Below are 23,539 nucleotides of genomic sequence, written 5' to 3' on the forward strand. Positions count from 1 at the left end.
GAGAGAGAGAGAGAGAGAGAGAGAGAGAGAGAGAGAGATCTTTGTGTCTATCTAGTTAACGATAGTTCTTCCAAGAGAGAGATCAAAATCCTTTCCTTTCCCCCTCCCTACACTGGGCCTGATCTAGCCACAGAATAAATGGCTCTTCTTGGCAGTGGGTTAGCTTTTCACAATAGTCCTATTTGAGGAGGTAATAGATTGCCAGACCCCTCAAAGTCCCCCAAATACTTTTTCCCCTCAAAGTCAACAATATGCTCCCTTGTAAGAGAATTAAGTAGGATGGAGTTCATTATCTCATTAGATTTCTCCCGAACCATTGCTGCGGCTGTTCCCTTCCCACAGGCAGACATGGCGGCTGGGCACTAGGCAGCTCACATAGGTCACAGGGTGATGGTGCTTCAAGCAAACACCTTTCAGACCCCATGAGGTTGCTCTGGGGGTGTCTAGACCCACATCTTCTGGTTCTTACTTTAATATAGGATACTCACACTGACAGAAATGTGTTTTGAATGTGTTGCCTTTGTCAACACCGTTTTCTCTCCATCTGCCAGGAGAAAGCAAAGGCAGGCAGCGCTAAGTGGGCCTCTAAGAACGGACATCATGTTGCATGTCTGTAACATCAGCATGCATGAAGGCAGGGGGAACTCTGTGAGTTCAAAGCCAGCCTGGTCTACAGAATGAGTTCCAGGCCAGCTAGGGCTGCAGAGTGACATCTGTCTCAAAATAAATAAATAAATAAATAAATAAATAAATAAATAAATAAATAAATAGGGCAAAGGCCATCATGGTGGTGAAGAGAAAGAACTCAGGCTACTGTAGATAGGTCACTGTAGACAGGAGCACAGAGAACAGTGTAACGAGGACCCCCTTTTCTAGGACAACCACTACCACCTTTCCACAACCGGATGAGAAGCATTAAACCAGAACATGCTCCTCAGGAAATGCAAAAACCTGGATCAAGACCTCCCACAAACACTCTTCAAGCAACATGAGAGATATTTAGCAGTCATGGGAACTGACCACATCTTACAAAGCTAGCCGCAAGTGAGTAGGAATTAGAGGTTAGTGAGCCAAATAAAAAATGCTATGTAGAAGGGCTCTTCTCTGTAAACTAGGCTCACAGAGGTTAGGCTTGCTGGGCCTTTAGTTCTCCCAAGTAAGTCAGTGTGAGGATTCCCACAAAATAAAATGCTATATATTTCTTCTAGAGAGTGATAATGTGTCATCCATCAAGCAGATCTGTACCTAATCCACTCTCATACTGACTATCTATTCTACTAAAGATGAGAAAGGAAGGGCATTGGGTAATGCTGTTCATATGGCCAGCCTTAAGTAATATCATCTCCAATACATGTGTCCTCCTGTGATTTAATCCACACTGTTGCAGACTGCCTTTCTATCTGAAGACATAGAGATGATCTGGTGATATGTTAAACGCTTTAACATCTTGCCAAGATCCAGAAGGTATACCCTCGATCAATCAAAAGACACCAAGGGGAATGTCAGAGTGTGTTAGCCAATGGTTTACTCTTTGCTTTGTAAATAACAAACAAATAAATCTTAAGGCAAAAGCAAAAACAGCAAGAGCTCCAAACTTCATATTTTGCCTTAAAGAAAATAAACTGGAGCTGGGCAGTGGTGGCGCACGCCTTTAATCCCAGCACTTGGGAGGCAGATGCAGGCGGATTTCTGAGTTTGAGGGCAGCCTGGTCTACAGAGTGAGTTCCAGGACAGCCAGGGCTATACAGAGAAACCCTGACTCGAAACAAACAAAAATAAATAAGTAAATTAAAAAATTAAAAAATAAATAAATAAATTGGGACCTGTGAGGCAGCTCAGTGGGTAGAGACAGCTCAGTGTATAAAAGCTCTGCTGCTAAAACTAATGAGCAAAGCTGAGTCCAAGGACCCACCGTCCCATGAGGGGTAGGACCCACAGTCCCGTGAGGGTAAGGACCCACAGTACCATGAGGGGAAGGACCCACAGTACCATGAGGGGAACGACCCACAGTCCCGTGAGGGGAACGACCCACAGTCCCGTGAGGGGAAGGACCCACAGTACCGTGAGGGGTAGGACCCACAGTACCATGAGGGGAAGTCCTCTGACATCACATGTGACACCCCCCCCACACACACATATACACACAAATAGATGTAAGGAAGTTTGTAAAAGGGAATGTTTGAAAAGAAAAACATCTCCTACTGGCTGTTATAATGGGAACAAATCCTTTGAAGTCCTGGCTGTGTGAGGAAGGACTAAATTGAAGCACGGAAGACAAGGCGACAGTACCATGGGCCTCCCGTTCCCTTTTAAGACAGGGCCTCTCTAGGCATCTGGCTGGCCTGGAACTTGAAGTGAGCCTCTGGCCACTTGCTCTCGCCGCTGAGATCACAGCCGTGTGCTTCCTGCATGGCCCAAGGCCTCCTGATTATACATCTCAGCAGCTTTTGTTCACCTTGTTCTGCTAATGAAACTATGTAGGGAGGTGATCTTGGCCAGTCTTGCTAGCAAAGGCCTGGTATTCTAGCTGCTTGAAGGCTGAGGCAGGAGAATTTAAACTTCAGCATTAGGTACAGAATGAGTTCAAAGCTACTCAAGTAAACTTAGTAAGACCCTGTTTCAAAAGAAAAAGAGGAGGGCTGGGGTACACTCTGAGCCAGGGTGCTCGCCTGGTGCTTCTGTGAGGCTCCTGTTTGACCCCCAGTACTGACAAAGGGAAAAACCTTAAATTCAGGAAAAGACCCATCTTCTTCATAGGCAGTAGCCAAAGAAAACACCTTTCTACAAGTCAGGGAAGCCAATAACAAGTAGGACTATACCTAATGTTTTTATCTGAACCGCTCAAAACATTAGCCACCATGAATCCCCACTTCCCACTTCTGCTTCCCACCTCCCTGTAGACCGGGGAAGGAGAGTAGACTTAGGGAAGGAGCGCTGTGCTGCATCTCAGTCTCTCCCAGATCACAACTTGAGAAGAACAACTCCCCAGAGGCATGGGTGGGGTTCCAACTCCTCCAAGCATTCTGGCAAAGACCCTGTGCAGTCACTTCAGGGGTTCAGCAAAGTTCCCCTGTGATTGGCCTGGATGCTCAAGTTTCTTCACCAGTCCAGGGGAGAAATGCAGAAGAGTAAAACGGCTTTCCCCCTTTCCAAAATAAGGAGAGATGTGGAACTACAGAGTCCACGGTGGTCTTGTCCTGGTTCTGTGCTCACTTAACAGCTCTGAGGGAAACAGTAAAATAAAGGACTTGCTCAAAGATACACAGTGGATGTTTGATAAAGATGGTCCTGGAATCCAGGATGTTTCTCTATGGGAAACAGGGATGGACTCGGGTTATCAGAGTAAAAACTATTTTCTGGTTATTTTTCAGGACTGGGAAATGAACTGAGGGCCTTGCATATAATAGGCATGTTCTCTACCACTGTGCCACCATTGCTTAAATTGGAGAAAGGGAGAAGGGCTGGAAGTGTGGTTCAGTGGGTAGCCTGCTGCCTCATACACACAAAGGATTTGATTCTCAGCATCTGGCATTAGGTGTTATGGTGCATGCCTGCAATTCCAGTGTTCAGGAGTCAAGAGGATAAGGATGTTCTAGGTAATTATCCCCTACTTAGTGAGTTCAAGGATTGTCTAGGCCATCTGAAACTTTGTCAGAGAAGTGAGGGGCAGGTAGAAAAAGGCCCATTAGTCCAGTGGCTCATTACAGTATTGCAGTCCAACCTCAGAAGTACTGATGTATAAAGAGAACCTTTAACAGTTCCATAGAAAATAACTTTACAATTAGGAGTTTAAGGAACAGGTTATTGTTATTGTTCCACTGTTGTGCACAAAACACAATTTGGTGCTGCCATGTTGTATTACTGATGGAGCATATCTACACGTTGAGACAGTGAGGCATCCCTTAGCTTTAAAAGCATAAGGAATATTATTTAAACAAAATAGAGCACAGTGATTAAAAAAGTGTTTGCTATAGCCAGGCGTGGTGGCACACGCCTTTAATCCCAGTACTTGGGAGGCAGAGGCAGGCGGATTTCTGAGTTCGAGGCCAGCCTGGTCTACAAAGTGAGTTCCAGGACAGCCAGGGCTACACAGAGAAACCCTGTCTCGAAAAACCAAAAAAAAAAAGTGTTTGCTATGTAATCATAAGGCCCAGAGTTCAGATCCCACAAATGCCATAGCTCCAATTCTGAAGGAGCCAACATCCTCTCTGTCTTCTGTATGTATGCATGGCACACACAAATAGGCATATGCTTATCTAGCCCCCCCCCCACATACATACACAGACAGACAGACAGATAGATAGATAGATAGATAGATAGATAGATAGATAATCTAAAAAGCAAACAATTCTTTTGCTTTTTTCAGGGCCTCTCCAAGATCAAAACAAAAGAGACTCTCCTTAGAGTTCTGTAGATTACCTGCACAAGGCAAGACTTTTATAACAGGGCCAGGCATGGTAGTTTATGCCTTTTAGCATTCTGGAGGTGGAGGCAGGCAGATCTCTGTGAGTTCTAGGCTAGCCTAGTCTACATAGTGAGTTCCAGTTCAGCTGGGGTTGTAGTGTGATATATCTTCCTATGAAGAGCTACAGGCACTTAATGACTGCTGAGAAAGGCACAGAATCAGTCTTCCTCAGGGACCAGCTCCTAAGTAGTTAGCCAATATCAAATAGTCAGCTCTAAAAACATAATCCAAGCAACACTAAGTGCGCTCAGCGTATGTACTTATATAGTTATATGTAATAAGGAAAGAAAGCAATCGAGTTAATGAATGGAAGGAGGGCCCGGAGGTAGAAGAAAGGGCACCATGTATAATGATAGGGAATTAAAGGTGATCAAAGTTGTTATACAAAGTATAAAATGTCATAATGAAACCCATTATTTTGTACAATTAATAAATGCTAATAAAATGAAGAACAGAAGAAAGGAATCCTTATGACTCCATAGAATCAAAGTTTATGAACAATAAAATTTTCTGCTGCTTGAGATAAATTAGTGTAACTTCTCAAGGCATCTAACTCTTGCTTGCTTCCCTTCACCCAGACCTGTGCCTCTTCTCCAGAAGGCAGTCTTTCCTTAAAATCAGTTGCTATTCACTTATGCGACTTACCCAGAAGAGGCACATTCAGATTCAAGTGGGATAGCTGTTCCCTGGGCAAGGGTTGGAGGGAAGGGAAGAGGAAAGCTATCATTTAGTGGGGGGAGGGGGGGAGATTCAGCTTGAAGGTGAAGCACAGGTTCTGCGAATGAGTGGGGAGGACAATGAACTTAATACCACTGAATTTTATACATATATTTTACAATAATGAAAAGTAATGTCTTTTAAATAACCCAGAAAAGAGTTCTTTAATCATTCATTCACACACACCCACTCATCAACATCACTGGGTATGCATTTAAGCTACAGATTCTTTGACCACAGTCAGACAGGCTCTTTGTTTTCTCTTTATACCCTTTTAAGCAATAAAAGGAGAGTATCCATAGTTGTTAAGCAGTAGTTGCTTAAGAAACAGCTAGTTTAAAGGAAAGTAATGGCTGCAAACACTTGGCTGCAGAGGCCCATCTAAGTAAAAAGCATGCTCTCCCACATGGCTCCTGGGAGCTAGTCTGCAGTATATCAACTAAGCACAGCCGAAAACAACCAACAGCAAACGAAGCAAAGAGCCTTCAGATTCCTAAGGGAGCTTGTCTTGTGATAACACAGTTTTTGTTTTGCTTTGCTTTGCTTTTTTTCTTTTCTAGCTCCAGGAAGATACTGGAATTCTGTAAATGGCAGGGAGCAAAGAGGTGCTGGAATACTTAAAAACATTAAAATTATATATAAATAAATTCTGCATGGTTCTAAGATTAGTTTGGTCTTCTGTCTGTCTGTCTGTCTGTCTGTCTCTTTCTCTCTGCGTCTCTGCCCCCCCCCCTCTGTGTGTGTGTGTGTGTCTCTGTGTGTGTGTCTCTGTGTGTGTGTGTCCCTAGCTGTCCTGGAACTCACTCTGTAGACCAGTTTAGCCTCAGACTTGGAGATCTGCTGCCTCTACCTCCAGAATCAAGGTCACCACACCCAGTGATACTTCTTTTAGTCAGGAACCAAAATAGAAATCACATCACCTGGCAGGACTGTTTGTTTTGTTTTCAAGACATGTTTTCTCTGTGTAGCAGCCCTAGCTGTCCTGGAACTCACTGGTCCAAGCTGGCCTCAGACTCACTCTCAGAGACCTGCCTGCTTCTGCCTCTCAGAGTGCAGGGAAGGACTATTTTTAATGATCTGTAAACTTCATGAGACAAGCCTACAAGGCTTGAAGTGGAGAAAGGTGTTTCAATACCTCCAAACCAGTCATTGCTCCAATGTATCAAACATCCTGTGTTTACGTCTTTCCTTTGCATTGGTAAGCAAAAGAAGAAGAAAACCTGGAGACGAGTTGGGCATGGGGACAAAGTTCGTAGCTGAGCTCCTTCAAGCAGTGCAGCCGCCCTAGACCCCACTCTTGTGGCCTTTAACAAATCCATCCAGCTCAGCCTATTTTCTCCTCAGTGATTTTAAAGCCTCACCAAAGGCCCTTTAGGCTGAACTAAACAAATCATGGGAAAGTTAGAAGAGAGGATGCAATGACTAACATACAGTCTTGGCCATTTCTCCTCAAAACTGTCTCTTATTTGAATGGTGAACAGAGGAAAAGCAATTTAAAAGTCGTATCAATAAAATAAAGATGTCGTCAAATAATACATTATTTTTTTGAGAATTATACTTCTTTTATTTCACAGTGAAACTATCTCCTATTACTAGTTGTTAAATAAACTATCTGTTATTACAAGTTGTTAAAAAAATATGATCTTTAGGGCTGAAGAGATGCCTCAGGTTAAGAGCCCCAGCTGCTCTTCAGAGAACATGGGTTCAATTCCCAGCAGCCAAAAGACAGTTCCTAACTGTCTGTAACTGTAGCCCTAGAGGATGTAATGTCCGCCTTTAGCCTCCTGAACACAAAAACACATAGGCAGGCAAAACACCTATACACATAAAGTAAAACATAAAAATCATAAACTTCAAGAATGCATACAATCCCAGTTTATAGGCACTAGAAGCCACCTTATCAGTCCGGCTCCTTTCTAGTTCTGCTCCTGGATTTACTTCCGTTTACACCATTGTTCAGCACCACCTAGAAAAGCCCTGTCCAATTTTCTGCACTGCCTAATACAGTAAAAGCCAATAGCCATACAGAGCATGTAAGTAAGTACTTAGCTAAAATAACTAAGAAATCTTAAGCATATTTAATTAAAAAGTCAATCTTCTCGAGATACAGTTGATGTACAAAATCCCACATACATATGAATATGTACAGTCTGACATTCCTAGACCACCTGTGGAACTCCTATTACTACCATCATGATAAGACACATCTACCCCTTCTCAAGAAGTTCTTTGCTTCCTTCCTTTGGGTGTGTGGCAAGAATACCTGATGTGATTATGGAATCCAGCCTTCTAAAAAAACTGCAGCATGCGTATCTGTGGATGATAAGCACTACACTGTAGGACAGTTGCTAGAACTAAAATTTCAGGCCAAAGAGTAACTTTACATTAACTGAACAATAATTCCACACACCCCTGTTCTCTCGAACCATCCTATCATCTGACTTCATAGCATTATTAATTCAGTTTATGCTTAAATGACTTCATGAGGCTACTGAGCAAACATATAGCACATTCTTTGTGGTCTATGCTCCTTTGTTTTGTTTTTCTTTGTCTGTGATGGGGCTCACCATGTAGCTTAGGCTGGCCTGGAACTTACTAGGCAACCCTACCTAAAATTCTCCTGCCTCAGTCATATGCTGCCACACAGAGTTGCTTTGTTACTCTGAATAACGGGAGAGTAACGACTTCATTATGCCTTCCAAGTAACTCTCTTCATTATGGACAAGGCGAAGTTAGGCATGTCACCATCCACAGAGGACAAGATAAATCCAAGTGTTAGGAAAATATCCTCCAGCAGCATGGTGGAAGCAGAGGCAGGCAGGTCTCTGATTTTGAGGCCTAGTCTAGTGAGTTCCATGGTAACCAGAACTACAAAGTGTGTCCTTGTCTCAAACAAAACAAAACAAAACCAAAAAATTGTACATTGTGAAATCACTTTTCCTGGTAACTTCCCACCTTCTGGATCTGATTCTATGTTTCAAAACCACATGGAATGAGAGAGCCCTGGCCACAGGCCAAATCATTGACTATGTCTTCCTTTCCTTTCCTCTTTCCTTTCCTTTCCTTTCCTTTCCTTTCCTTTCCTTTCCTTTCCTTTCCTTTCCTTTCCTTTCCTTTCCTTTCCTTTTTCCTTTCCTTTCCTTCCCTTCCCTTTCCTTTCCTTCCCTTTCCTTTCTTTTCCTTCTTTCCCTTTTCCTTTCCCTTCCCTTCCCGCCTTCCCTTTCCCCTTTTCCTTCCCCTCCCTTTTCCCTTCCCTTTCCTCTTTCTTTCTTTCTTTCTTTCTTTCTTTCTTTCTTTCTTTCTTTCTTTCTTTCTTTCTTTCTTTCTTTCTTTCCTCCCTCCCTCCCTCTCTCTTTCTTCTTCTTCCTCCTCCTCCTCTTCTCCTTTTCCTCCTTTTCCGTCTTCTTTTCTTCCTCTTCTCCTTCTTCATCTCCTTCTTCTTTCTCTTCTTTTTTTTGGGGGGGGTTAGCATTCCTGGTTCCCATAAATGTTCCTAATTATTTAATTATTTGGTTTCAAGTCACATCACCAACAACAGGACATCCTTCAGTTAGCCAATGTTAATAACTGGACAACAGCTGACATTTATCAAGACTAGTAAGTGCTTGGCACAGGGTGAGGCAATTCTCCTTTCAGTCCCACCCCACCTATGAGGCTAAACTGATTTGCCCTGCTCTTACTGATGAGCTTAAGGGGCTTACCCAAGATCACTCAGCAACATTGTATACAACCAGGACTAAAGCTAGTCTATATTTCAAAATTACTGCTTTCTGCTATTGTTACCTGCCTCCATTTAAAAACATAGTGCCCAAACTAAACACTTGCTGTCTGGGACCATTTGATCACTGTAGGATGTAGCTGGGACTTTGTTAAGTTCTCCATATCTGACATTCAGTGTTTGGCATAAGCAAGCACTCAGTAAAATTTGGAGGAAAAAGAATGAATAAATTTAGCAACGACCTTTTGTAACTTTAACTTTTTAAAATCCTAGTTTTAATGATGGTTCATAAACACTTTTAACCTCCCTCTAGCTCACCACCCACCAGAAGTAGTGGAAATGAAAGGATATGGGGCAGTGGAGCTGTTTAGAAATGGTTCTTTGGAGCAAATCATAACTGCGTTGTCAGAAAATCAGTAATTTAGTTCACAGTTCAGCAGCAGCAGCTCGATCGACTGGAAAACACTTCATGGATACACCAGCAGTCCAGTTCCACAGTGTGAGGATAGCAAACAGGAATCAGCAGCAGTGGCACTACCTAGCAGAGACAGCCAGACCTCAGCCTTGGCACGAGTCAGTAGGAAGGACCACCATGAATGCCAGGAGAAGTTCTTGGCTGTGCCTCTCTCAGCAAAGCTAAGAGCAGTGAAGATTCAAGATCAACAAGAGTTGAAAAGCTAGCTGTACTAGGAAACCAATTTCAGCCCCCATCATGCCACTGAGTCCTTTTATACTCCCTCCAAACATCTCATGTCCTCCACAGTCTTGCCTCATCATGTGCATCTCTCTCAGCTGAAATCACTCTGCAATCAGCCCGAGTCCAAGGAAGTGGCAAGAAACCGCAGCACAGCACCAAAAGTTTTTTGGTGCATTTCTCTCTATGGAGTCTTGACAAATGTAGCTCAACTATGCAATGTAAGGCAGACAAATACATGTCTTTAGCGAAGGATCCTTCATCAGGTGTCTTTTCAAGTGCTTCTTTTAGCAGAACATCCTTTCACTTGTGCCTGCATCAGCAAAATGATGATTTCAGGAGTCTGCCTTAGTTTTTACCTGTGTCCACTTCAGGAAAACACTCCTTCAGGTGCTTGCCCCAGCAAAACATCATCCAACACAACTGACTTTCCAAAGAACCAGTCAGTTTCTACTTCAACATTTTCTTATTATTCCCTCTATTTTTGTATTAGGTCTGAAGTTAATTTAGCTTCTTACTGAATACTAATACTCAGTTTATGTCTCTTGGACTTGGAGTTGTGATGTACAGGTGCATGTTGTCATACTTCTTTCTTTTATTAATAGTGTGTCTGACATGCCTTTTTTTTTTTTTTTTTTTTTTTTTTGGTTTTTCGAGACAGGGTTTCTTTGTATAGCCCTGGCTGTCCTGGAACTCACTTTTGTAGNCCAGGCTGGTCTTGAACTCATAAANCCGCCTGCCTCTGCCTCCCAAGTGCTGGGATTAAAGGCATGCGCCACCACCGCCCAGCTAAATGCATGTTCCTTTGTATAAGTGTGTGTGTGTAGCCTGGAGATCAACCTCAAGTATCTTCCTTAATTATTTGCCACTTCATTCTAGATGTTTAGACAATTAAAAATATCTTGTATGTGTGATGTGTGTACATGCATACATGTTTGTTTGTTTGTGTGTGTGTGTGTGTGTGTGTGTGTGTGTGTTTGTGTGTGAATGCCATGCCATGCCTGTGGAGGTCATAGGACAACTTTGGCTGGTAGGGTTCATTTTTATTATTTTAATTAATTAATTAATTAATTAACTTTACATCCTGACTGCATTTTCCCCTCCCTCTTCTCCTGGCACACCCCTTTCTCTTCAGAAAGCCTCCTGTGGATTTTTTTTTTTTTAAGATAGAAACTCTGGTTTTATTGTCAACTTTACTTTTTTCTTTCTTTCTTTTTTTTTTTTTTTTGGTCAACTGCAAGATGAGCCTGCCAAAACATGAATATTCTAGTCACAACAGAAATAGTAACTTCTGGGGCTTTTCTTCCTCTGAGTCTCTGATTTCCCAACGATGTTCAGCCAAATAACAAAGGCAATACAATAGTAATTGAGTGTACAAAAGCAATATAATAGTAATTGAGTGTACTATCATCAATGGCACTCACATCACAGTTCTTACAGACTGAATAAGGTTCATTAGTTGAGATTTAATTCCTAGCTCCTCTCTGAATCCACCAATTCCCTAGTCTGTTCCCCAGCCAATGTTCTTGAGGAAGCGCTCCTCCTGCAGCACAGAGATGGTGTTCACGCACAGCAGGACTGCCTGCATCAGGGAGTACAGCATGAAGGCCACAGTTACTTTAAACTGTTCCCAGGTCTAACTGCCATCCTGTGGATATTAACACTGGTAGTTCTTATCTTCCATCTTGCTTGAGACAGGTCGTGTTTACTGCTGCACATGCCAGGCTCACAGGCCTGTGCTCTTTTAGGGATTCTCCAATGTCCCCGTACCATTTTGCTACAGAGGCACTGGGATAATAGATAATAGCTATCTACTGTACTCAGTTCTATGTGGGTGCTGGAGACTCAGTCAGGTCCTCAGGTTTGTGTGGCAAGCACTTTACCCACTGGGCTCTCTCCCAGCCTTCTTCCACATTATCTTCAAAGACAAGGTCTCTCACTGAAGCCGGAGCTTACCCACTCAGCTAGACTGGCTGGCCAGGAAGCCAGCTTAGGGATGCCGTCCAGTGTTGGGATTATAATATTTATTCCTATGCTCAGTTTGTGCATGAGTATCAAACCCAGGCCCTGCTTATGTGGTGGTTGCAAGTATTTTATTCACTGAGCCAGCCCCATGCCAGTCTCATTATTTTTCTTAACCAACTTTTTTAGCAGTCTATGTCTGTCTGCCTATGTATGTATATATATATATATATATATATATATATATATATCTTTTTTCTTTCTTTTTTCTATCATCTATCTATGTATCTATCATCTATGTATTATTTATCTCTGTTTCTACCTATTATCTGTCTGTCTATCTGTCTGTCTGTCTGTGGTGCTGGGGATTGAACAAGGAAGCACTCTACCTCAGCTATACCCCTAGTTCCTTAACTCAATTTTCATTTACACAATATATTACATTTATATATTCTAATTTGATTTGTAAAATGAGCTTTTTTCTCAGGGCCAGAAAGTGTTCACCTGTAACCCAGAGGTAAGAGCTGAACACAAGCAACAGATTAGATTCTCAGTGTTCGCTGGAGTAGCCTCCCGGAGTGTCGCTTTTCATGATGCTTAGTAGATAAGTACTCCTTCTCAACTGGCTCATCTGTTTAGTCAACAAATATTTATAAATATTTAAGTCTCACATGACAGGAGCCATTCTCAATGGCACAATTGTGGCTATGAACAGAAGACTTAAATCCTTGTTGCTGTAGGTACAGTGGTGCAGAACAACAAGGCAAAACACACACCAAAGCCATCAAGGTCATGAGACATGAAATCATGGGGTCTGCCCCAGATGAAAACAAACCTGAGACATCAGCAACTGTAATGTGCACACCTTGACTGAACCCTGAAGATTGACAGGCATTAAAGATATTTGGAACAATGGAAGAAACTGCAAATTGTACTGGACATTAGGTGATGTTATAAGGTTACTGTCAGTGCTCCTAGGCTGGTAATGACAGTGGGCTATGAAGGAGACCAGGAGAATGTCTTTTTCTTATGGATGTAGAGCAGGGTCTTTGAGTCCTAAGAGGCAGGCTGCAAAGCTTTAACTTATGCTCTGTGTTCTCTTTAAAGAAATAAACAGGGAAACCTTGCCTAAGTGCTCACATTTGCCTTTCATAGAAAATGTCATTGTTGTTTTTGAGACAAGTATTGCCAGACAAGTCAGGCTGGCCTCCCACGTGCTTATATTATCTCTAAATTATAGCAGAAATGTTCTGAGCTTATGATAAAGATGAACTGTAAGCATAAATTAGCTTTTGCTTATCACTTTGGGTTCTATATTAAGAATCAGTGTCTAGGGGCTGGAGAGATGGCTCAGAGGTTAAGAGCACTGACTGCTCTTCCAAAGATCCTGAGTTCAAATACCAGCAACCACATGGTGGCTCACAACCATCCTTAACAAGATCTGACTCCCTCTTCTGGAGTGTATGAAGACAGCTACAGTGTACTTACACATAAAAAAAAAAAAAAAAAAAAAAAAAAAAAAGAATCAGTGTCTAGGACCATACAGATAATCTCAAGGAGCAAGGGCTTATAAAGCCATTTATTTGTTTCTGTTTTTATTTTCTTATTTTTAAATTGTGCATGCATGTTTGCATGTATATGTGTGTGAGTGTTTGTGCATGTACATGTGAGTATGCCTGATCCCTTTGAAGCTCAAGTTACAGGTGCCTATAAGCCAGTGTATGGGTTCTTAGAATTGAACTTGGATCCTCTGTAAAAGCAATGTGTGCTTTTATCTGCTGGGGCATCTTTTTAGTCCCTTGCTCCTATTTTTAATATGCAGTTCCTTTTCATTGGTTGGATCTTTAACATTTCCCTTTGCTATAACATTCATCACAACTGTAGGAATGTGGCTAAGATCAGTGATTCTGAAGACCTGCACATTATTTTTATCTGGCACCACTGACATAAACAATACTGTAGGTTGTGGGTCCTTCTTCCCCCTCCATTTTTCTCCCCTCTATGTTCCTACTATCTTCTCTCTGGTGTGTGTGTGTGTGTGTGTGTGTGTGTATGTGTGTGTGTGTGTATGTGTACACACTAGAGCACTTGCCCATGCGTGCATATGTATGTGGAGCCCAGAGGTTGCTGTCGGATGTCTTCCTCTACAGCACGCTGTGGCAGTTTAAATGACAATGTCCCCCTCATTTTGAGGCTCAGACACTCAAACAGCTTGTCTTCAGTTGGTCACAAAGCAGTTTTGGGGGGAAGCTTAGGATGAATGGCCTTGCTGGAAAAGGTATGTTACTTCAGGTGGGCTTTGAGCATAAAAAGCCTCCCCTACTTCTAGTTTTCGAGTTCTGCTTCATGCATGTGGTTCAAGATGTCGGCTCTCAGCTTGCTGCTCCAGGCAGCACGTCTGGTACCTGCTGTCTGCCCATCTGGATTCTTAGTCCCTGGAACCATAAGTACACATAAACTTTCTTCTATAAGTTACCTTGGTCATGTGTTTTAACACAGCAACAGAAAAAGTAGCTCATGTACTCTCTACTTTATTTTTGAAGACATGGTCTCTTACTGATGCTCACTGTTTCGATGAGACTGGCCAGCTAGCTTCTGACCACCTGTCTCCGTCTCCTAGTGCCAGGATTACAGGTAAGTGCTGCCATGTCTGGCTTTTACAAGTGTGCTGGGATCCTCACTCTGCTCCTCATGCTTGTGCCATAAGCGCTTTACCCACTGACCCATTTCCCTAGGCCAGTACTGGGCTTAATTATTTATTTATCCGTCAAGGTCCCTGGGGAAACTCCTGGGGAACTTCCTGCCTTGCCTCTGGTGATGCATACAAATCTGTAAATGCTGCCTGCTTAGAAGCTTTGTTCACTCACTCTCCATTTATCGACTATGTCTGTACATCTTACAAGTCTGATTGCTATGCTGGTGAGATACTAAGGAGAGTTCACCAATGTCAGACACTAGCCCGAGGGTCTGCCCAGTGTTTAATGCAAATCAAGGCACTAGCAAATTAACCAGTTTAAGGTGTAAGGGTATTTTTAATTCAGAGATCTTATCAAAGTAACCCAGGAAATTACTCTGTCCACCTGGAGAGGGAAAGGTCTTTACTTACGAAGCACTAGACAGAGTAACCAGATGGCGCTGGCACACAGCTTTAATCCCATCACTTGGGAGGCAGAAGCAGGCAGATATCTGAGATTGAGGTCAGTCTGGATAGTCCTAGGATATGAATAAGTTCTAGGATAGCCAGGGCTAACACAGAGAAACCATATCTCAACAACAACAACACCACCCAAACAAACCACCTTCAAAACAAAGCACTAAAAAGGTCCCTGTGGTTAGCCAAGGACTTTATATATGCATATGGATACAAATCTAAATTACCCCTGGATTTAGCTATATTAATTCTTGTTTCTAAATGTTTGCTTCCAACATTATCTTCCCTACTTAGCTGAGTCTTTGGTTGATATAAAACGTCTTTGTTTACTTACTTCTGCTAAAATGTCTTAATCTTTAGGGAAGGTATACGAAATAGTAAGACTTAGTTGTAGCACTTTAAAAATCTTTGAACAATTTTTGTTATGTATATATGTACATATCTTTGTGTGTGTGTACTAGAGTGCAGAGACCATAGATATAGTTCAGAACTTGACTCCCCTGAGGTTGGAGTTACAAGCAGTTGTGAACTGTCTCAGCTGGGCAGTGGGAGCTGAACTTGCAAGGACAGTGTGCAATCTTAACTGCTGAGCCATCTCTTTAGCTCCAGCTGTGGTATTATTTAACTGAACAAGAAAGAGGGGTACTCAAAAAGACAAGTGGGGGCCTTCAAGATGGCTCAGCAGGTAAAGGCACCTGTGGCCAAGCTTAAGGAAGTGAGTGATCCTAGAAGCTGCATGATAGAAGGAGGCAACCTACATCTGCAGGTTGTCCTGTAATCTCCACACACGTATATATGGACACCCAGACACAAACAAGTACGTATAATTTTTAAAAACCAGCGCAGGGATTACGAGCTGTTCATTTCAACCTATGAGACCCCGAGTGAGACCCACCCTACAAGCTGTCCCTGGAACCCTGACCCTCAGAAACTAGAAACTATAATAAATATTCACTTCTTTATTCTCAGGTTACAATAAATGATAAACCAGCAAGGGATAACTAGTACACATTCTAAAGCACAAATACTTCCATCTCTCTGCCAAAGATGAAGCAAAGGCTCAGGTGACTAAGCAAGTTCTTACAGCCATGCTGCTCACAGCGGTAACGCCCTGGCACAAGGACCCCACTGTTTGCTCTGTATTATGCTACTTCTATTCTGGACTGTCAATTACTTTATTAGCTCCTGACTCAAAATTTAATTAGCCTGTTACTGATGCTGTTACTATGCAAATAATGGGCTAAGAAACAAGAAGTTCAGCTAAAAGGCATAGTTCAGAATGACACCTCTAGTCCTCCAGCATGACGAGAAGCCATCAATCTGCACACATTGAGGGCAACTGGTCAATCTGAATGAATGACAATCATTCAGCCCATGTTCTTTCTGTTTGTCCACAAAGATACCATGAAGATGTGGCCAAGAATTATTGAAATCCAGTTAAACTAGAAAATATACTAAATACTGCTACACTGAAGAAGATTCTTCCATTTTAGTCTAGTCGTTTCTTCAGTCAAAGGAATTCTGGAGTAGGAGATATCTCAATCAGTGAAGCGCTTCCTGAGCAAGCACAAGGACCTCAGGAGGCAGAGATAGCCAGACTTCCGGAGCTCACTGGAGGCCAGCCTAGCCAAGCCTCAGGGTGAGCTCCAGTGAGAGACCCTGTCTCAAAACCAACTCAGACAGCTCCTGAAGAACAGCTCCCGGGATGGAACTCTAACCTCCACATGTACTTTTACATACATACACACAACACACACACATACATATACACCACACACCGCACACACATACATACACACACACACACACCACATATACATATACCACACACCATACACACACATACACACACACACCACACACACATACACATACACACACACACCACACACCATACACATACATACACACACACATACACGACACACCACACACACACATACACACACACACACACACACACACACACATACACACACACACACACACACACCACACACCACATACGGAAGGTGTTTATGACACCTTTCTTTCTCCTTGTTCAGTTACTGTCTTTACACCTGATGTAGTACAGCCTGGTCTACAGAATAAGGCCCAGGCCAGCCAGGACTGGATAGTAAGACCTACTTTTTAATCATTATCACCCACTTATCACTGATTAATTTGCTTAAACAAGCACATTTAAAAGATTTTTCTCGCTGGGTGTGGTGGCTCATGCCTTTAATCCCAGCACTNGGGAGGCAGAGGCAGGCAGATTTCTGAGTTTGAGGCCAGCCTGGTCTACANAGTGAGTTCCAGGACAGCCAGGGCTACACAGAGAAACCCTGTCTTGAAAACACCAAAAAAAAAAAAATTCTCTTATTTTTAAATTATATGTATGTGAGTGCAGTTGCCCAAGGGAGGTAATGGGTCTCCTGGAGCCAGAGTCACAGGCACTGGGTGGCCTGATGTGGGTGGCAGGCACTATGCACTCTTGATAGTGGAATTGTCTCTCAAGCCCCAGTAACCACTTACCTGATAAACAGTCATTGGTATTTGGCTTTATGCTTAGGACTACCCTATGAAGTATGCTCTTGTTATTTCTACTTGGCTTACAGAGGTAAATCACTTGCCAGTGTGATTTTATTAAGAAATAAAAGAGCTACGATCTCAAAGTCTGCCTACTTCTTCCTCCTCTGTATGCCCTGACAAGCTAGAAGTGACTGGGACACACTTTTTTACATATGCACAATTGTTGCTGCTGTTCAGCTGAGACAAGTCAGTTAAGGAGATCAGCACGGTCAGCCTCAGGCTCTGGTGGGACTACGGATTAGCTCCTTGGCTTCTGAGAGGTCTGAACCCAACCCCAACAGAACCCCGGCTTTCTTCCCCATGTTCAGTTTCTCAGCCTATCCCCAAGTGCTCAGTGCCTTGGAATGGAAACCAAGAGAAAGAACTGGACGAAGGGAGGTGGCCTCCTCCAACCGCTGGACTCGGTACCTGAACCGAGTGCTTATTTTAGCTTCCAGTCCAAAGAGCATTTTTTTTTTTTTTGACAGAGAAAAAAATCCCCTAAGCTGCAATAGGGGTGAGTGCTCTATTTCCTTCCTTATTTGGTTAATATTACACTACCCACCTAGGCGGCGTTTTTCTTTTGAGACAAGGTCTCGCTGTGTTGACCAGGCTCACTGGGAACCTGTAATCCTGTCTCAATCTTGCAAGTTATGATTGTGTGTTACTATGACTGGCTCATTCAATTATCTTAATAAACCAATGATTATCTTAATAAAATACTTAAAAGTACTGATTCTACAAAGAAATGTGCAGCACTAATAAATGAGTCTGCACATGATAAAGACCTTCTTTTTGAGACAGGGTTGCACTGTATAAAACCGACTAGCCTCCCCTTTGCTAAGTGATCCAGGTCAGCTTCAGACTCATGATCCTCTGCCTCAGCCTCCCGAGGGCAGGAATTACAGGTATGAATTATTACAACTGCACTGACTTCTGTGTTCTTACAATGGAAAGTTGGTAAAAGTAATTAGAAAGACAACAATGCCATGAGACCAGGGTGCACTGGCACATGCCTGTCATTCTGGTTAGAGACTGGAGGGCCAAGACTGTAGTGCCATCCTTGCCTGCACACTGTGTTTGAAACCAGCCTGGGCTAAATGAAACCCTGGCTCAAAGAACCAAAAAGACAACAATAGAGACAGAAAAATAAAACAATGCTATTTACAGTAGGAGCAGCAAACAGCACATATTTACAAGTAAACCTGACCCAATACTTCCTATCTGTACACTAAACACTGCGAACACTGAGAGGGGTTAGGGACCCCAATACTTCCTATCTGTACACTAAACACTACAAACACTGAGAGGGGTTAGAGACCCCAGGGGGAAGACACTATGTTCACAGACTAGGAAAGTCACATACATGTGTCTTCATAATTTCCATTTCAACCAGATGTTTGTCTGTCTTCTTGTGGAAACTCTCAAGTTTGTTCTAATAATATTCTGTTTTAATTTTCTTTCCTCCCTCCTTCCCCCCTTCCTTCCTTTCTTTCCTTTTTCTTTTTGAGACTCTCTCTCTCTCTCCCTCTCTCTCTCTCTCTCTCTCTCTCTCTCTCTCTCTCTATATATATATATATATATATATATATATATATATATATATATATATAGCCTTGGCTGGTCTAGAACTCATGGTAAATACCTTGCTTTGGTCTCCTGAGTGCTGGGATTTTAGACATGTGCCACCATGCCCAGACACAGAACAATATTGATAGAGAAAACACTGAAGCACAAGCCTACCTTATATTAATAGAAAGGTCTGAAGGATCTAGAAACAAACACATGCCTATCTGGTCAACTTGCTTCGTTTTCTTCTGGCAGTGGATCTAGGGTCTAACCCAGTGTCATGTACACAGTAGGCAGCTACTCCAAAACTGACCTCCACTTTTAGCTCCCTGATTCTTAAGCAAGTTTATTTTTGTTTTTCTTTTATGTGTATGGGTGTTTTGACTGCATGTCTGTCTGTGCACCACATGCATCCCTTGGTCCCCATGTAAGCCAAAAGAGGGCATCAGAGTGCCTGGAACTGGAGTTGCAGAGAGCTATAAGCTGTCTTGTGGGTGCTGCGATGTGAGCCTGGGTTATCTGCAAGATGACTGGTGAGCCATCTCTCCAGTCCCACAGTATGTACTTTTTGCTGTTGTAAATAAAGCTTTTAGAAACTTTTATCTTTCTTTTGTGAATATGTTTTTATTTCTTTTTGGTAAATTCCTAAAGTATAATTGTTGCCTGTTTTCCAAAGTAATGGTAACCTCTCTCTTCCCACCAACAGCAGTTGAGAAGTGCAGCTGTCTCACACCTTGGCTGGCACTTGGTATTATCAGTCTTCACTCGGGCACTCTAGCAGGGGTGAAGTGACAGTTCACAGTGGTTTAAGTTTGTTTCCTTGGTGACTAATTCATATACTATGCACTTTTTGAATTGTATAGTGACCTTTTACATATATTCCTTTGTGAAGTGACTCATAAAGTCTTTTGCTCAGCTGTTAATAGGTGGCTTTTGTTTTTATATTATTGGCTGATAAATGCTCTTTATATATGCTGATGTATTAAGATGTGTGTGTATAGAACATAATTTCTCCCATCTGACATTTCTTAATTGATTGATGATTTCTTCTTCTTCTTCTTCTTCCTCTGTCCCTTTTCTTCCCTTCAAAAAAGTTCAACAAAGTGTCATGAGTCCCAGGTTGAACTGAACTTGATGTTTTTGAAGACTGAAACGTCAGTTCTACCTCTATTTCTGGAGTGCTGGGATTGGACCACCAGGCCTGGCTTTTGTGTTGCTGTGGATCAAACTCATGATTTTCTCTGTGGTAGACTGGCAAGCACTACCACCTGAGCCACACTGCCAGCCTTTGGATTTTATTTAATGATCTTACTAAGCAAAAACTTTTTAAAGATATCAAACTTTACTACGAACATCAATAAATTGGGAATGTAAAATAATACAGCCACAGTCTAGCAGTTCTGTGAAACATAAAAATTTCATGACCCAGCATTCCACTGCTATATACATAACCAAGAGAAATAAAAAAACATACATTCACACAGAAACCTGTTTGCCAATGTTCATAATAGCATTATTTATGGTAGCCAAAACATGGAAAAAACCTAGTGTTTAGATGAATGGTATAATCATTCAATGAAATATTACTTGGCCATAAAAAGGAACGCCGTATGGATCTGTGTTATGACATGGGTAACACCTTTAAAATACTAAATAAGTCTCTGCATTGCATGGTTCCATGTTTAGAAGTATCCATAGTAGACATTAGCCATATGGGCAGTAGGTCAATGGGTAGTTATATAAATCTGGGAGTTAGTAGGCAGGGAGAAAAATACAGTACTGAAACATACATGAGTTTTGTTCCTTGAAGGGGGCAGTTAAAAAAAAAATCACTAAACTGACAACTGAGGAGATGCCCGAGTTGGCAAATGCTTGCTGTGTAAGCATCAAGACCTGAGCAGATCCCAGCACCCAGGTAAAACGCTACCACTGGGGGTGTAGAGACAGGAGGATCCCTGTGGGTACACTGCCAGCTATCATAGCTGTATCAGAGAGCTTCAGGTCCAGTGAGGGACCCTACCTGAAACTATAAGGATGATGGAGAAAGACACCTGATAGCAAAAGCAACCTCTAGCTTTTCACCAAACACACACACACACACACACACACACACACACACACACACACACACACACACACACACACACACACACACACACACACACACACACACACTGAAGAGCCCCTGAGTTTAATTCAAACTGCACTTCCTAACAATCTGAACTTGAGAACGCTAATTCAAACGGGCTGTTGTGAGGACTGAGTGAGTAAACAAATGTTCTTAGAATGGTGATTCAGAGCTAGCAGTGATTTGCTAATTATTATATAACAATTATTATGGCCTAATAATAGATCCTAATTCTTGCATATCTCAAGGTATTTCCAGTTAGTCTAGTTTTACTTGGTTTTCCAGTATACTCTTTGTCTCAGCAAAATAAGCAAACAAATCAAATACACCCCCCCCCCGAACCCCCCTCTTCAAGTATTCCCTTACAGGATGAATGAAAGAACTCCGGTGCTGTTGTGAAGCCACTCTGGGGTCGCCGCATCCCTTCCAGTTGGCCATCTCAGAATCCTCAGGGCCCTCTGGACTCTCCCTCACTCCCTTCCTGGAGCTCCCTGATAGCTTTATCCCTAGCCATTTTGTCCTCTGACTTCTTCTGGAGTCACCCAGGCCAGCCTTTCCCTTGGGATACCCCTGTGCCAGTCTTGCCGATAGCTGGATAAGAAGCTATGTGCTGCTATGCTTAGCTACTGAAAACAGTTTTGCTATTGAAAACAAAGTCTTCTCTTGTTTGTTGATATGAGTGCCATTTTCTTTAAAAATAAAATAAAGGAATGTGTTGGCTTTAGTATACTTTGACCACCTACCTTGTAGGTTTTAATATTTCTAATAGATTTCAGTTTGATTCCAGGGGAGTTATTAATCACATCACCTTCAGTTATGTAATTTCCTCTTTCCCTTTCAATTTTCTTATGCCTCATTTATTTTTGCTGCCTAATCATTATTACCTTCGGAAAATGCAATATAACAGAAGCAAATAGGAAACACTGGAATTGTTTTTATAACTATATTGAGATATCCATCTCATTCCTTCCTTCTGAAAGAAGAACATGATAAATATTTAAGTTTTAAGATGTACTTAAGAGGGCTGGTGAGATGGCTCAGTGGTTAAGAGTGCCGACTGCTCTTCCAAAGGTCCTGAGTTTAAATCCCAGAAACCACATGGTGGCTCACAACCATCTATAAGGAAACCTGATGCTCTCTTCTGGAGTGTCTGAAAACAGCTACAGTGTACTTACATATAATAAATAAATAAATAAATATTTAAAAAGATGTACTTAAGATATATATTAATATATTTTTGATACATAAGAAAAAAATACATGAAAAAATGGTTCTCCAAAAACATGTGTTCAGTTGCTGGGGAGATAGCTCAATGCATGAACTACAGGTTATAAAAGCAGAACCACCTACGTGTGGGTCCTCAGAGCCTGTGCCAAGGTCCGTGTGGGGGCTCAGGCATCTGTAACTGCAGTGCTGCAAGAGAGAGACAGAGGCAGTGACAGGAGAGTCCCCAGGAGCTTGTGGATGGCATACACAGCAGTGAACAACAGATCCTGATTAAACACGGTGGAAGGTGACCACCACCTGAGATGGTCCACTGACCTTCATCTGCATGCTGTGACTCACACACACACACACACACACACACACACACACATGCACATGCACACACACACACATGCAGAGAGAGATAAGAATGTGTATCCAGCATACTCTGTAGTATGCAGTGAGAATTATCCATGGAAATCCTAGCCATGGTGGAAGGCACCTGACTGGCAGGCAGTAGTGGCAAGTGTGGCGGAGCAGACTCAGCTCTGTTCATTTCATTCTCTGCACTGCGCCTTTTCTATAAGCAGATGTCACTTGGATCAGAAAAACATAAGCAAACAGGGGAAAGGAATGCATGAAGGCCGTGGTGCTGAACTTGGGTGTTGGTGCCTCAAGTCCCTATGGCCACACTTGCTGGACTCCAGCCAGCTTCAGGACCTGCTTCAGAAATGCTTTATCTATGTCTTCCATATGGCTGCGCAGCCTCCAGCATGATCTGAGATGACGACACTGCTCTTCTGCTCCTCTTTTCTCTGAATCCAGATGTTCTCTAACAGTTCCCACCGTCAGATCTGTGTCTACATAACCAGGCATACATACATCATTTTGATTTTCTCAAATCTCTTAAGTATATATGTCTTTTTCCTGGCTCAGGCTTCTCCCACAACTCCCTGGATTGACTGGACTACAGTACACCATGAGAAAAGCTGTTTTCTAGTACTTTCGGGCACCAACTTTCCTTGAGCAAACACTTGTTAAAGTTAGTGGCTGCTGGATTGTCTCTCAAGGATCCCCATGGAATGCTGTCCCTGCCAGGACACGAGTGTGCATTCCGGAGGTGCAGCATTCAGTTCTGAAGCGAGTCCTCAGATCACACTGACCAGCTGCTTAGATAGACAGGCCCTTCCTTCCCTTGCCCATCCAGACTCCTTATGAAAGATGCCCAGGCATTTTCTGTTCTCAGATCTCCACACTAACTCACTGCTCCAAACCCTAACTCTCAGCCGAAACTCTGACTTTATGGGAGGGCTAAAGCCATCTAATATCTCTCTCTCTCTCTCTCTCTCTCTCTCTCTCTCTCTCTCTCTCTCTCTCTC

General features: G+C 42.5%; 1 protein-coding gene and 1 pseudogene across 1 annotated transcript in view; both read right to left on the reverse strand.

Moving 5' to 3' along the window:
• C3H11orf49 (chromosome 3 C11orf49 homolog) overlaps positions 1-23,539 on the reverse strand; it is a 168,764-nt gene that overhangs the window by 54,697 nt on the left and 90,528 nt on the right. The gene's annotated exons all lie outside the window — the stretch shown is intronic.
• On the reverse strand, positions 10,865-17,236 carry LOC110319548 (annotated as a pseudogene).

The sequence above is a fragment of the Mus pahari genome, chromosome 3, assembly GCF_900095145.1.
Source record: "Mus pahari chromosome 3, PAHARI_EIJ_v1.1, whole genome shotgun sequence".
Classification (NCBI taxonomy): domain Eukaryota; kingdom Metazoa; phylum Chordata; class Mammalia; order Rodentia; family Muridae; genus Mus; species Mus pahari.